Here is a 15,751-nt window from a genome sequence, read left to right as displayed (position 1 = left end):
CAACTGCATTAGAACCAACGCCAGGTTACTGAGAAGTAAAAACGAGACTAGGAAACGTGGAGATTCCAGTAATAACGGCCGCCATCAACGGAGATTCAAACCAGATACCTTGTACGATACAAGTTCAATACCACGGAGCTGATATCCTCTGGAATGGGAGGGTGGGATTCTGATGCAGTATGTAAATTACACGGATGAATAACAGATGTTCGTGAGAAGTAAGTTTTCTTGAAGTTGCTGACCTGCGAAATGTTGTAAGAACGTTAACGAAAAATTTGAAAGTTGGATCTGCTGCAGTCTTCATGTGGAACGTATTTACAGACCTTGGAGAGAATTTTTCCAAACGCGCTGGTGCGTAATAAATGCTCATTCAGTCATTATGTGTCACTGTCAAAACATGTCTGGCAAACTAAGTATTCTCAAAGTTATTTCTGACACGCAGACATGAGGACGAAATATGTAGGTTAATTTCTGAATGTCAACTGTCTGGAGTAGGAATGCATTTCCCTCTTGACATGTTTGCTTTGTACTGTCATACGTATTTCTTGAGACTTCTCGACATGATATTTTTAAGTGGTATTTTTACGTTTATTTTTAATATGTTATTTTTATTCCAACTGGCAGGTAGTCTATAAGGAGGGCATATTCTGGAAGACGATAGCTCCGACCTGTCGGTTTTCATTTCTGATTGTCTTGCATTTTTTAATATTTCTGACGTCAAGGTAGGAGAAACTTGTCGTCACCTTGCTAATGGAGTGACAGAGGCCATCCTAACCTTAGTCATGCTCCAGTTAAGAACGTACACGACGTTATTGAAGTCTGATTCATCTTTCGCAACCGTTCAAAAAAGACGTAACTTCTTAAGTGAGTTGTGGTACAGTTTATCTCTCTTGTAGTTTATTGAGGTCGGTCGTGAGTGAATACTGCACTATATGGTAGAAATAACGGTTTAATAAGTGGAGAATGGCGAGAAGGAAATGAGATGGCTGTCTTCTGGCTTGTTGCCCCGATGATGGAGGCAGCAGGCATCTTTGAAACCTAAACTTCTACCAGACTGCACGGCGCAGTATCTCAAAAGACAGTCAACTTCATACCCGCTTCCGTGATAACTTGAAATCTCACCTACATAAATCCCTTTAGTAAGCGAGAATCGATAATCAGCACAGCGATGCCTTTTCCTGTGACACACTTGTGTTCCATGTGAAACTATTAAAGAAAGCAGTACTTAAGCAAATGTTAAATGGATATTTCAGTTCTAAAGTTAGTTAAAGGACTGCGGTCTGTATGCTTTCTTGTTCTGAGTGCCAGACAAAAGGGGGGGGGGGGGAAGACTGCTTGGAGTTTTCCCATTTCTCTCAAGTCCGTTGAGTTCTCTAGTGTGAACTAAGCAGAGTCCCACTAACTCCGTGCATTCATAAATATTCTGGAAAGCCAAGGTGAAGAGGAGATGCTCGCCCCGTAGAAGAAGCTTGACAAAACACCCGGGCGAGGTTAGCGCGCGCACTTCGCCGTCACTGACATTCCACGGCCCGAGCCACAGCAAGAACGTGTGATGCTGTGCCATTGTGCTGGTTCCTGTGTAAAGTGGAATTAGTTGTTTACGTCTGAGACCCGAAACTCTGAAACATCAATCCTGTAACCTCATCTAAAAAATAAACAACCTTCACTATCTCAATTCTGAAAGGTTTGGACGACGGTGGTTTACACTTAAAATTATTCATTGTCTGTTCTTTAAAACCAATGACGTTTCGGAGGCTGGTTATGACTCCGTCTTCAGGTGAGAAGTACCTACTCTGGAACACATGGGTCCAGATGGGAAGATAATAATAATAAAATGATTCTTATGGAAATATTCCCAGAGTATTTGTTCTGGAGTTATGTGCTTTATGTAGAGATCGCAGGTAGGGTCTTTCGAACTCGGTGATAAACCTTTGGGTCCCATAAGAGTGAGTTATTTCTTTATTAGCCAGTACAGTTAGCTTCTTAACATGATTCTTCTTCCATTACGTTTTATAGGTAATAAATTGTCTTCTGCGTCCTCTGACTGAATTGTAACGAAATATTTAGCTGTTTGTAAAGATATAGATCCTGTGCAATGCGTTAAGCATGACCATAGCACAGAAACGTTTGGAAACATTCTTAAAGATCTCGTTCGTGACCTGACTGCAACACGACTCGAAACTTTTACTTCTTTGTTTGTGTGTATGGAGTAATGCCTTCTTCAGTTGGAATAATGTTCGGTGCGAGAAGACTGTAACGTGTAGTCTAAAACACTTCACAGGCCTTACTCTCTGCTGTCTCGGATTTGCTAATTCAACTACGTGTAACATATGTGGTGTTTTATAAGCCTTGAGAGAAATTATTTGTAAAATAAATCTTTAAACAATACCGGGCGACGCTGTTGAAGTTTCAAGAGTGAGCTAAGAGGAATCACAATGAAACTGAAAATAGTTTTTCTCAGACAGGTTCCAGTTTAACGTAGGTGTAGCTTGATTAAAATATTTAGCAATACCGATAGATAACCCACTTACTTATGTATTTATAACACGAAAAAGTCATAAATTAATTGTATGTCTAAATGATGTCCTATATAAATTAGAATGTTTCTAATGGTAGGCTTATATGTTTTTGGTTATCAAACACCGTTCTTCATTATTCTTATATTCTTCTTTCCTTCTCTTAATACTTTATTTCTCTATTTCTTTCCTTAATTTGTTCTTTTGTCCGTCCTACCTCATTCGACAAGGCGATAAATAAGCCGTGCGCGCGGACTACTCATAGCTCTGATGATGGAGGTTGTAATCGCCACTGAAACGTCGATACATTTCTACTGGACTGCACGGCGCTACATCCCACAAGACATTCATCTTCAGTCAGTTAATTGTTTATCGTTCTGCACTGTTCTGTGACTGCGTTAGATGACATGACTTCTCAATTCTGTCTTGTAACTTCCAGGTGTGTTGTTTACAATCTACAAAATTAAACACCTAATGCGATATTTCGAATACAATTTGAACGAACTCGGCCGTTTTCTGTCGAAACGTGTAGCAAAACATTAACGAGCACTTGTAAAATAGTGAAAAGTGTGTGCGAAGGCGACAGTGATACTGAAGTCAAGAATAAACACGACATATTATTAGTTAAGGATAACCAGTCTGTTGGCCGAGATTCAAATTGGGGACCTCCTGAATACGCAGCTTTGTGACCTTCGGTTCGTGCCGCATGGTGCATGGAGTATTGAGCAACCACCTCTTTGCATATGCACCGGAGTTCATGAGCCAAAATGGCGTCGTAAATTCCAGCCGCTATCAGCCTCGTCGGTCGCATACTTTGTTACTGGCACAACCCATTCATTAAAATTGCTCCGGGAATTTTCTCTTCACCGGACTTGAGCAAGCGACCGCGATGGAAGATTATTATCACGCGTTGATACTCTACTAACTCTGTCACCGCTTTGTAGCTTTTCTTGCATGGTTTATTGCAATTAGCCCATTTCTGTCTCATGTACATTAATGCCCCGTTTAACTTGGCCTCGTACAACGTTGATTCCTTATAACACTCTTTGTTCCCGGACCGGTTCTGCTATAAAAGAATAATAAATAAGTGGCCACTGCATGGCGTGACGTCACTGCAGATATTTAGCAGTGTTTACTCTAGAAGCTGTCGAGAGTCGTTTACTCCTGTAGACCGTATATTAAGTGGTGTACGTATTTTGTGCATAATTTCGGAACAAATTGAAATAACTATACTTTTCCATTTTGTTTATTGTAAAATATTGTGTTATTTATCAGTACTGCGATGGCGGACGCAGCAAACACCTCTGAAACATCTGTTAGCTTCTACCAGTGTACGAGGTGCGATCGGAAAGTTTCAAGACTGTGTCAATAGAGGGCGAACCGGATGTAGTACGAGCTTCTGCCGCTAGGGGGTGCGGCCTACATTCATAGTGAATCAGTGTGCCAGCCGGCATCATCGAATTAGCATTTGTTTCTTAGTTACGGGCGTTTTGGTAGTGCATTACACCGACCCTCCTGCGATTTCGGAATGGCGTGTGCATCAAATTTTGCCAAAGACTCGCCAAAACGGCTACGGAAACCTATGAAATGCTAAAGCAAGCATTTGGGGAGTCCGCAATGGGTCGTGCACAAACTTTTGTGTGGCATTCACGTTTTAAAAATGGCCGAACCTCTGTCGATGATGACGAGCGTTCTGGACGACCATCTTCGAGCACAACGCCCGAAAATGTTACGAAGATTCGGCAGGCCATTCACGAAGATCGACGTCGTACCATCAACGACTTGTGCGACATTGTTGGGATAGGCTATGGGACCTGTCAGCTTATTCTACAGGAAGAACTCCACATGCGACGCATCCTGTCTGAGGACCAGAAGCAGAATCGACTTCTCGTTTGTCAGGAGCTCAAAGATCTTGCAAGAACCGACCCCAACTTCCTTTCTAAGCTCCGTGTGACTTCTTCCTCTTCCCAAAGATGAAAATTCAGCTAAAGGGAAGGAGATTTGAGACGATAGAAGAGATTCAGGCAGAATCGCAGATGGTGCTTGACAGGCTGACAAAGAAAGATTTCCAGGGATGCTTCCAGGCTTGGCAGCGGCGCTGGGATCGTTGTGTTCACTCCCAGGGGAACTACTTCGAGGGTGATGGATGAATTTAATACCTGAGATAAGTGTACGGGTTTTTATACGCGCAGTCTGGAAACCTTTCGATCGCACCTCGTACATGGTGCAACAATCCAGAAGACATTATCACCACCGTGAGAACCTTGAATCCTCCAGTAACCCAATATCATCTTAATATCCTGAAAATGGGTAATAAATTATGATTTTACGAACGCGTCTGCATAATTACTATACTAAAACGAACCGGCATAATACTGATTCCGTTAAGGTTCTCGTTTTCAGAAACACGTTACAGTAAAACGCTCGGATACTAACCTTAATCAGGCTACGACTCATTTAATCCATAATCTTCAGCAATCATCACATCATCTGATGGCATGTAGTCAAAGCAGCTGAGAAAACTTTGATACCTAAACGAATACAATCAGGCAGAAGACGACGAAGACTGTGTAGCGGAAAGTGATAATTTTAAAGGTAAGAATAAGGAGAATGCCAAGATGAGTAAAACAGACATAGACAAAGAGACAAAATGTGGAATCATTGAAGAGGTTGTATGTCAAGGATAATAGTCTTGAAGAAGAACATTTCCAAAGACACACATGGATGTCAGTGGCGAGGTGTTTATTGAAATGTAAACGACTTATTGAAATAAAACTGATTTGTTGGTGGGTAAATCCGCGTTTGTATTCCGTGGGACAGAATATTGTATTAAATCTTCATGAATACGAGAAGTTTGTTTCTCTAATAGAATCATGGCCACTGTTCAAACAAATGCTTGTCTGATTGTGTCTGTTGTTCCCGTTATACATTGACGGTGAGATAAGTCTGAAGTTTCCTGACAAAGGTGACACACATCCTTAAGCATTTTCCATCTTCTGTTAGTTTAGGAAAGCACATAATGTTTCGGAAGTTTTCTCTGATTCTATCATCAGATGGAAGTATGATGCGTAATCTGTTGGGCCCATTGGATTCAGCTAAGCGTACGGTGAATATAATGTGTCAAACATCCGTTGCACAAAGCGCATAAAATGAATAAGCCAGTCTGTCCACGTGTTGAAAATCAAAAATTCCTGAACGAAATTCGATTTGGCTCAGTGTTTATAGCTGTGAGTTTTCAATGGACGTTGTGTGACGTATTTCGATGTGGTCAGTAACAGTCGAATGTAACCTGTCTTTAAGTTAAGCTTAAAAGAAACTTTATCGATTCTTTCAAGAAAAGCTTATTGTATACAATTGATACATAATACAAAGAAAAGAAACAGTGTAATGTAGTTGCCACAAGTTTATTCGAAGTATTTTTAGGCTCTTGATTAATATTTAATTAATATGTGGAAGAATATATTCGGACGCTGTGGTGTGAACGTGTAGGGTTCAAAGACGTGTTGACAGCATTGTTTTGCTTTAAACTTTATAAGAATGAGTTACAGATAAAGCAATTTTAATGAAAAGATTTCCTGTTATTCTTTCCATTTGGCTCTCATCAAGGACTTACGTATTTAACATGGTCTAACATCATGGTTATGAAAGCTAAAAGCCGCTGCATTTTTTAAGGAGACCTAACATTCCAGAATTTTCTTCGAAATGCTGTGAAAATGGCAGAAAGTCTTATTGAGATTAGTCGATCTCCGGGGTTTAGATTCGAACCCAAGACTTCCCAGTACGAAGCAGGGGTAACGATTACAGCGTTGCGACTCTCGGTAGCGGAAATGTTTGTCGTTTGCTATCCAAACCCGTTCCTTTGAAACGAAGGTAAAACTTTTCGTGTTAACTTCGTAGCTGCCGCCTGCCTGCCCACTCCTGGTTACAGTTGCACATAACTTTTCAAGCGATTAAACGATTTCAATTAAACTTGTTATAAACGTCATAGTGGATAACTCACAAGTATACTTTTTAATTACGTACAATCAGTGGCACCGACACCACGGTCATAGGAAACGTTCAGCATGGAGCAATGCTAGTGTCATCAACTGTAGGGTGATGTAATTTCATGGTGTTAAAGGTTTACAGCATATAGTTTTTTTTTTTCCAGTAAGCATTCTACTTTATTCTCTCTGTCCTAAACGGACAGTAACACGCGATTTGTGCTTATAACGAAAAGAACGGACTGCAGGTAGTCGAATTTTGTAACTGTGGAAGTAAGTTATACAGCCTTGTCATATTATGAAACAGCAAACCTGTTTCTTTGTTGAAAGTACGGATGTGCTGTTCGTTCTTACATGTTAGGTTACGACTGACAACCCTCGGCTGTTTACTAGTGCAAGTACTTTTAGATTACCAAGTTAAACAGTTATCATATTATAAATTTCTGCTTTATTCTCGTCGAACAGGAGAATTCAAGTGCAGAGATGCAGCGTAGGTTCATTCATATACCGTCGCGAGTTCATCACATTGCACATATGAGAACTTGCATTTCGACTAGAAACGTGTCTGCATATCGACTGATTACCACGGGGTTCGATCTCCGACAGGGGCAAAGGATTTTTGCGTGCACACAGGATTCTGTACAATGGGTACATGGGTCCTTTCTTGGGGTAAAGCACGGCCGGGGCGTGACGCTGTCCACTCACCCCCATTTAGTGCCGAGATTTAGAATGAGCCGGAGGTATACGTCCTCTCCTCCCAAGCTCCTACATGACGTAAAGTGGGACATTTTTAGTTTACTTTTACTACCGTGAAAGCTTCGAATGTCATAGACAAACAGCAAAAGTTCTGTGTGTTTTGTTCAGGACTGAATGGCAGACACAGTACATAAAGTCTTGTCATCACAAGAGATAACAGAAGAGTTAAATTATCACAGTTTATTAAGCGAGTTATTTGTTCCTGTGTTACTTAAATTACACCATAAACAAACTATTTTGTTCACAAGCTTTTATTTATTTTGCTGTATTAATATAGCGTAAGCTTTACATTGCAAACTCGAACGTACAGAATTTTCACTGTGTGAATAAACTGAGACTTCTCGTTAATTACTGCCACAATAGTTTACAGAAATCAGCCTCCTCCATGCCTCTCGAACATTCATGCAAAATATTTTATATTTCTTCAAACTTTTTCTTTTAAATTTATTTAGAAGTCAGTTCATGAGTAAATGACAGGCTGATGCGAACAGCTCAAATTGGCATCAGCCTGCCATTAATTTTTATCATTTATATCCAAATTATTTAAATTGTACCTTTTAACTTCATATCCGCTTTTCTCCAGTTCTTATAATCGTATTATTTTGGTTATATTTTAAAATGTTGTTTCTTTCTGTGCTTTCATTGTTTATAATTAATAATTTTACATTTCTGATAGAGGGCTTGAATATGAGCGGTTACAGAATTGCACAGTACTCCTTGTGCGCGCATTTGTAAGCTGTTTGAACTTACATATGCATACATAATATAGGCGTATGTTTGTATAATGCATTCATGCATGCGTTCATATAGACCTATGTAGGTTATGCATTTATGCCTGCCTGTATGCATTACTCTCTATTTGTGTGTATAATTATACAGACCGGCTTATAATATATATATATAGTGAGACAGAGCGAGATATAGATAAATTAAGGATGCTTATCTTACACATAGTACTCAGTTTTGGAGAACAGATTTTTCATTGCCTTTCAGGGCTACCATCTCCCGTCCTATCGGCAGGATATTTCTTGAAAGCCGACATAAACAATGGCATGATAACGAACCATTTCTAGAACTAGCTTTCGGATGAAACACGATATCCGAAGTCGGGGTAGTTCACCCCTGATTGAATGTTGTGGTTGATGCAGGAAGGCGAGTGCAGTTAAACCATGACCTGAAAGAGAAGACTGGAAAGAAGGGGTCAACGAACTACAAGACAACAAGCAGCTGTATTCAGACATTAAAAGCAGTTTATTCATTAGGTCAGATATTTTTCTTTTTTCCCTAGGTTACTTATTTCATATGCTAGCCACACTACAACATATTGCGTTGTGTTCTCTGGTTTTAGAAGAAAGTCTAATGCACAGTTTGACCTCGTGGTATCTGAAGATGTTCCAGTGTTTCGGAGAACATTAGAGTTTGCCATCTTCGATGTAAACGTAGCTGAATGGAAGTTGTATTATTATATGAATTTTCAGACTGCTTGAACGCAAGACGCGGGAAAACGTACGAAATCCATTGGCGAAATGTTGCCGGTTGATCATAAAAAATAATTCTGATCTTGGGATTCAGATGTGGGATTAAACCTGGACTGATTACTTCTGATAATCTTGAGGAATTTTATTTTGGTATCGTCCTCTTCCCTCTTAACGTGACATGGCTTAGGATCGCAGATATTACGCGCCCAGTATAAAATATAGTCATATTTTATTATTCGTTGTTTCGCTTATTTTCTGTAGTTCCCCAAATTATATTGTTGTTTAATTCCCTTTAAAAGTGACCCCCTTAACACATCTCTGACAACTTTGCGTAGCTTCCCAGTATCTACGTCATAATGCGCCTAATTCGACGCCTTGATTTTGTACATAAACGTTCTAGAATATCCCGCGAAATTTTGAAAATTATTTCTCTGCATTTTCGATCATCTGTGCCTCCCAGAAGATAAATAAATGATATTAAGTATGTAAGAAGAAGGGAAAAGCTTTAAAAATATTGTTAGACACATACATGCATTCTTCAGAGTCCATGCCATTTTTCAAGGTCATATCAAGATATCCTTAGCGAATACGGATTTTTTTTTGTACAGCATAAAAATGCATATTCATTCAGAAGGAGTAAGTGAGCAACGAGTTCCTCTGCGCTTTGTTGATAAATCAATCCCAAAAGTATTAATTCCCTTCGCATTTCTCGGCGTCCAATTAAAGGCAATATGAAACAGAAAGCGGATATATATATATAATTTTATTTATGTGGAAAAAATCATGGAACAAAGGTTTGTTTGGAGTATCAACATCCGCTGTATTAGCTGCACAGGTCTCAGACTGTAACTGGTAGGCCTAATATTATAATGTTATACATATATCAATTTACTTACAGTAGACATGTTAGTTGATTGTTTCTTTTATAAAAGTCTTGCTAGTTTTTTGAAATTGTAGATTTCCTGGCTAAAGGATTTCTAGAAAATTTTGAGTAAGATGGTATTAACGTCTAATTCGTAACATCTGAAGTATCAATTATCTAGAGGTCTCTGGAATTGAAATATATAATTTCGTAGTTTCAAAGATGTAGTCTACAGTACTTCTGGATATTTATTTATTTATATTGTTACCACTGTTTTACATTATTTATTTAGTTTGCCTTATATATGTTTACGTAATTGAAGTGTGTGTTAGGACTATCTTCCTCCAAACTATTCATGTCAGGGAGTAATAATTTACCAATAATTTCACATCGTTTTAAAAATGAAATGAATTTATACACGGTTTAATTTTTTGTGTCGTATGAGATTTATCGAAAGCCATAATCACGTTTCTTATAATCGTCGTTGAAGATACTGTAGACAAATAAAAACTTAATGTGCCAGTTCCTAGTGTCCGCTATAATTTAGCACATTATCTCCCACCTCCGTTTAAAACTTGATCTTCAGTGGGGAAATTTAGCTTCAGAGTGCTTCATTCCTACAATCTGCAAAATAATGGATCGTCCGAATACATGACCACAGTTGATTAACCCCATGGAGCAGATCCCTCCCTGAGAACGTGGTAGTCGTTTCCCTACCCAAAGATTTCCTCACCTTTCATAAAACCAGAAGGTTCCTGACTGTGTTCACAACAGTCCACATCAGTCCAGTCCACATTATTACACCTTATTCAATACCCATTTTAATATTATCCTCCTACGTACAACCTGGTCCCCAAAGTGGTATCTGAGCGTCAGGTTTTCCATCTGAAATGTAGGTATTTTGCATTCTTTCCAATCATTGACCTTTGATTAAGTTTACAAATTATGAAGCTCCTCATAATGCATTTTTCTCTATATGTTGTCATTTAATCCATCAAAAATTCAGATATTCTTCTTAGTATCCTCTTCTCAAATTACCTCATTTTATGATCTACCCTTTGTGTTGAAATACATGCGAAGTTGTACTTTCTGTAACTTTGTAGGCTTGTGCTATTCCTTCACAGTTCTGCATTTTCATTTTAAAACAAACAAAAAAATAACAATTTCATGATAACGGACGAATGTGGCCATTTGTAGTGAAGATATGTCTTCTGGGATGTTAGGCCATATAATCTTGTGGACGCTTACCGAACTTTTCATGGGTGCCTGCTGCCTCTATCATCAGGGCGATAACGTCGGAAAACTCCTACCAGGCTACACGGCGTAACAACCCAGAAAACCAACGTCGACTTATTTATGTTTGTTATCTAGATTTTTCAATTTTGTAAAAAAGTGTTCCCCAAAGCTTTCACTCTTTTTTCTATTGACACTGGTTAAAGCAGCCAGGATAATTTAGCGAGGCCTGCTGAGAACTATTTTCCTTTTAATAAGCCACCGTCACACGAACCCGACGCGTGGGGAGAAACAGTGCATAAAGGTCGTTTCGTTTCGGACACTTATAAGTGAACAAGAGTAGAAAGTGATTTATTGCTCTTTGAAATTGAGATACGATTATCCTATAGAATCTAGAGGATGGGGGGGGGGGGTCGGTAAAGCTGACGCTCATTGACATGGAATGCAGTTTCCTGTCAATGCATTGTGAACATTCGTATTGTCACGGTGAAGAAAGAGATTTTTTGAATGCTGTAATATGGTGGCCCCACACAAACTCATCTCAGAACCCATAGTAGGTGAGGGGAAGTAACCAAACATCACTGCCCCCCCCCCCACCTCAGTTTCTATAACGCTGGCTGACTTCACTTACGCACAATTTTCATTGTTCGCTTCCTATGTTTGGTCTGATGCCCCCAAAGTTTGCCTAGTCTCGTGCAGAGTATATTTTAGGGTCTCACAGAAAAAAGGGGGGCCAGTCTTATCTGAAAATTTTGCGTTTACTTTGTTTGTAATTTCGGTTTCTTTCGATATTACTAAAGCAGTTTAAAGAAGATTCCCACGTTCTCAAATTAGGAGTAGTTTTAAGATGCAGGATTCTTGATCGTAATGACATCATTTCGAAATGTGACAAGTACTTCGCAGATGATTATAAAAACGCACACTATCGGACAAAATGCATCGTTAGCCAGCTGCAGCCAGCCAGGCGTTGTAAGCCTCAACTAAGTGACTAAGATATTCTGTCCGATCGTTTCTACTATGTTTCAGCGTATGGAGTACAGCTGAACCACGAAAGTAAGACAAAATACTTTATATTATTTGGGTTTTTTTTTAATCGCGTTAGTCAGGCTAACATAGATAACGAAAATTTTCCACCCCTGCCCTCACCCGTGGAAATACATCCCTTGGGCGGTTGGTGAAGTACCAGAAAGTTTCTAGCGACTTAGGGAAATTCGCCCCACTAGGAAATCCATCCCTTGGCGGTGTTGCAGAATTCTTCACCCCTGGATAAGGTTATCCCCAAAGACTACCGTCGAAAGAATTCAGCTAGTCAAGAATCATTCCACCGCGAATGAAACCGGAAGTTTCCACAATAATAACCCGCGACCCATTCGTGTGCAAAATGAATTCTCTCAACATCTCCTTCCATGTTTTCTTGGGGCTCTTAGAGTCTTCCTTCCATCCACGCCGATGTCTACCAAGTGGTCTTTTGTGTTTATGTTTCCCGACAAAATTTTTGTAAATATTTCTAAATTATCCCAAGCATTCTACATGATAATTAATATTTGACTAAGAGTATAAATTATGAACTTAGCTTAAGACTCCTACAACTTTATCCTTCTTAGTCCAAATATTCTCCTAAGCACCCTGTTCTCAAACACCCTCAGTCCGTTGTCTTGCCTTAACGTGAGAGAATGACTTTCAAAATTACGTAAAACCATGTAAAATTACTCGGCGCCGTGAAATTAACTTAAGTGGTTAAAACATTATTTATGATTAAATAGCTACAATTTATTTCACCACGGGATCAATTCTCCGTTCTGTGTGGATAACGGAGTAAGAAAAATATTATCGGAGTCACGTAAGGAATTTGCTAAACGGCGTTTAGAGCCAGCGTTCCGAAATGAGATGATAACATTCCTTTGTTAAAACATGGCCTGTATTTGTATTGCCTTTCTTTGCCCACCTGAATTATGTACTATGGGATTTTATACTGACTCTCTAACCCTCTGTCAACGACAAAAAATAACGTTGTAAACATTTACCGCTTTCGTGCATTTATTAACGAAGAATATGTGATAACCTTTATAATACATCCCACTAATATAATATTATTCTGACGAGTAGATCAATAATTATGCCTATGAGATTGTTATGACATTCAACAGGCTTGTGAGATGTCTGTAAATAAATTTAGACTGAAAATGTAACGGAAAGAGACAACTTGAGATACCGAGGAGTAAATAACGGGAAATGTTGAAATGGATCGTAGAGAAGTTGTAAATGGGCCGGGTGCAATGGCTTAAGATTCGATGGACGCTGTGACGAACCTTGGGTGCTGTGAAAGAGGCTTGTAGTTTGTCAATTACGAAACTTCCAGGAAGGCTCCTTCAGCTTGCTAACTTATTTTTCTCATTGCAGTTCATACCATAGTCTATAACTTTACCGATAAACATCTTACTGGAATTATCACCGAGTGTCATCATCTGGCACTTGGCACAGTGACATTGACTTAGCTTGTTTTCCTGGACTAGGTTTTTTTTAGCGATTGAGTCATCGTAGAAGCGTCTGTACTGAGAGGGCGGCTGAAGAAAACTGTGTTTGACTGTTTTGCATGCTCTGTTAAAATCAAAGATGACCGTCATCTTCACACTTTAACGGTATTTTTTTCTCATTTCTTATATCTCCATCTTGTCACAGAAATATTCCGCTAACGCTGAGTTTCCGTATCGTCTAGGGTAATATTTCATCAGCTGAGAAACATTCTTGTAGCTTTTTTTTCCCAACTTCTGATTAATAATTTTGCTGTCTTTAGAAACCATAATTACGTCACATTGTTTTTAAAACCCCTGATTTTACCCTACATGAGCTGGTTGAATCCGATCTCCAGGATCACAGGAAAGTTCTCTGACCCAGCTTAGTCTCAGACATTCCGATTTACAGGTTTTGTCTTCATTCTACATGCTTCTCCCATCATATTCCTCTGTTTAATCTCCCAGTTAATATTACTCTGTGTGAAAAGTAGAGACAGCCAATCACAGTGACCTTGGCGCCGTGAAGGCGTATGAGAGGCGTGGAGGCAAATCGCCACCAAGTGCGTCGGTATGGAAATGTCTGTGTTATGGGATGTTGCGGTGCCTAGTCTGGTATAAATTCACAGACGTTTCAGAGGTGTTTACTGCCTCTATTATTAGGGTCGTTGTAGAAACGTAATTAATGTAGAATCATTTTAATATAAGCCGCCTCAGTCTGTGGCAATGCCTTTTCGTAGTTCAGGCTTGGGTTTCACGTTAGCCAAAGGCACAATTCATTATACTACACAGGAAAGGGACAGGACGATGTGTCATACGTGAATAACTTTAAAATGTGGTACTAATTTGACTTTTTAAAGAAGTAGTCTGCCTATTCTGCAGCATTTACTGAAACGACCATTATAGCCGCTGGGTAAGTTACCTCTCGGTTCAAAATCTTGCACATAAGCATGACGAATTAACAGTTTCTAAATGCTAAATCGCAGCTCTCTTGCTGTTGCTCGAGGTCTGTGTTTCAAGTCCACCAGAATACAACACGGCCGTCCTGTCTTCCAACAGGATATTTTCTTGTTGTGTCTGACTGGCTCCACAATCCCTGTTTGTGTATTTTTCACCCGCTCTCGACACAGTCCCTGCTCGGCTTCTTCTTCCTGTGCTCATTACAGCTCTCTTTGTCACTAAACTCTTGTATTCGTATTGTGTTCTTTCCAAGAATATTTCCTTCTTCTTTATGTGTCACTTTCTTTCTTGGTCCGAGCTTTCATTCGCCTTCATTAGGCATGTCTCATTTCGTTCAGAACCAAGTGTCACTATTTGTTATTCTTTTATATTTTTATCACGTTCACTTGCACCATATCACTTATTTTTTCCCTTTTTTCATCGCATTATGTATTGCATTCTTCTGGACGGCATCTTTTTGTAAGATGAAGGCATGCAGTCAAAAGCAGAGCGGTTACGTATGTTGGGACCACCTGTACCCTTGATACTTGTGAGTTAACGTTTGCCGCCCGCTAGACGGCAGCACGTTGTAGGGCCTATAGCCAAGGGACAACACGAGCCCCTCCCCTCCACTCTCTTCTTCATTCGCCTGACGGAGCGACGAACCCTGACCGGCATATCGTAGTGGCAGGGGTGAGCCCCTTCCCAGAGTCTTTATGGGCGAGTGGACTATTCTGACTAGCCCAGCAAGTGAGCCTTAACGGTGCATCTCGCCGCGCACGCCGCCTGCCGTGAAGTTGTGGCAGCCGAAACGAAGCCTGAGCGTGGAGCCATCAGTGAGCCCCGAGCCGGCCTAGCGGTGCCTTGGTGGTATAGTGTTACACCCATAACATGAAGTTCTGTCAAGACACTCCCTGTGTAAATCACATTTCATGCTGAGGTAGTTGCAGCTCTTTCACTTAGAAAGAGGTGAAAGTTGAACTGCAATTAATTATTTGTTACGAATGTAGCGTGAACAGTGGTATTTTATAGTTAAATAAAGTTTGAACCTTGGTTAATGGTCGCAGTGATCGCAGATTTAATTACGAACAGTTTGTGTCGTAACATGTAGTGTCACAGTGGCGGGACATTAAGGACAGTGCGATTTGTGGATTAATCTGTGTTTGTGCCCAGTCGAAAGTGTGTAGACTCAAGAATAGTGTAACTTTTCGTGGAAAATTCAGAAGAGTGAAATTGGAGTGTTCCAAGAGGACGAATGTTTGCGCTGTCGAGCGACTTGCAAGCCGGTAAGTTGGTGTTTGTGCAAATCGTGAGGCTAATTGTGTGTTTGGAGTGTTGTGTACACTGGGTAAAGTGCGCATTGTTTGCGGCGAGCGGAAGGTGGACTCTCAGCCTTCGGCCGGAGTTTGGGTCGAGGTCACAGCTATGTACAAACACTGTGTGCAAGCGATCTCCTCTCAGCTACGGTGAGTCA

At 40.0% G+C, this 15,751-nt stretch overlaps 1 protein-coding gene across 11 annotated transcripts in view; it reads left to right on the top strand.

Annotated features, from left to right (window-relative positions):
• PlexB (plexin B) overlaps window positions 1-15,751 on the top strand; it is a 362,229-nt gene that overhangs the window by 41,870 nt on the left and 304,608 nt on the right. For 6 of the 11 annotated variants that reach the window (XM_087356031.1, XM_087356037.1, XM_087356035.1 and 3 more), the window contains exon 1: window positions 15,103-15,563. The exons of 1 other annotated variant lie outside the window; for it this stretch is intronic. The gene's annotated coding sequence lies outside the window, so the exon portion shown is untranslated. Of the gene's footprint in view, window positions 1-15,101; window positions 15,564-15,604; window positions 15,744-15,751 lie in introns of those variants that run through there. 4 more of the 11 variants (XM_087356039.1, XM_087356038.1, XM_087356034.1 and 1 more) reach the window with 3 other exon arrangements.

This window comes from Zootermopsis nevadensis, unplaced genomic scaffold (genome assembly GCF_977971745.1).
Source record: "Zootermopsis nevadensis isolate Lab colony 2312 unplaced genomic scaffold, Znev_1.0 Znev_ptg000025l, whole genome shotgun sequence".
Classification (NCBI taxonomy): Eukaryota; Metazoa; Arthropoda; class Insecta; order Blattodea; family Termopsidae; genus Zootermopsis; species Zootermopsis nevadensis.
Note: the sequence above shows the minus strand (reverse complement) of the source record. Positions and strands in the feature narration are given on the sequence as shown.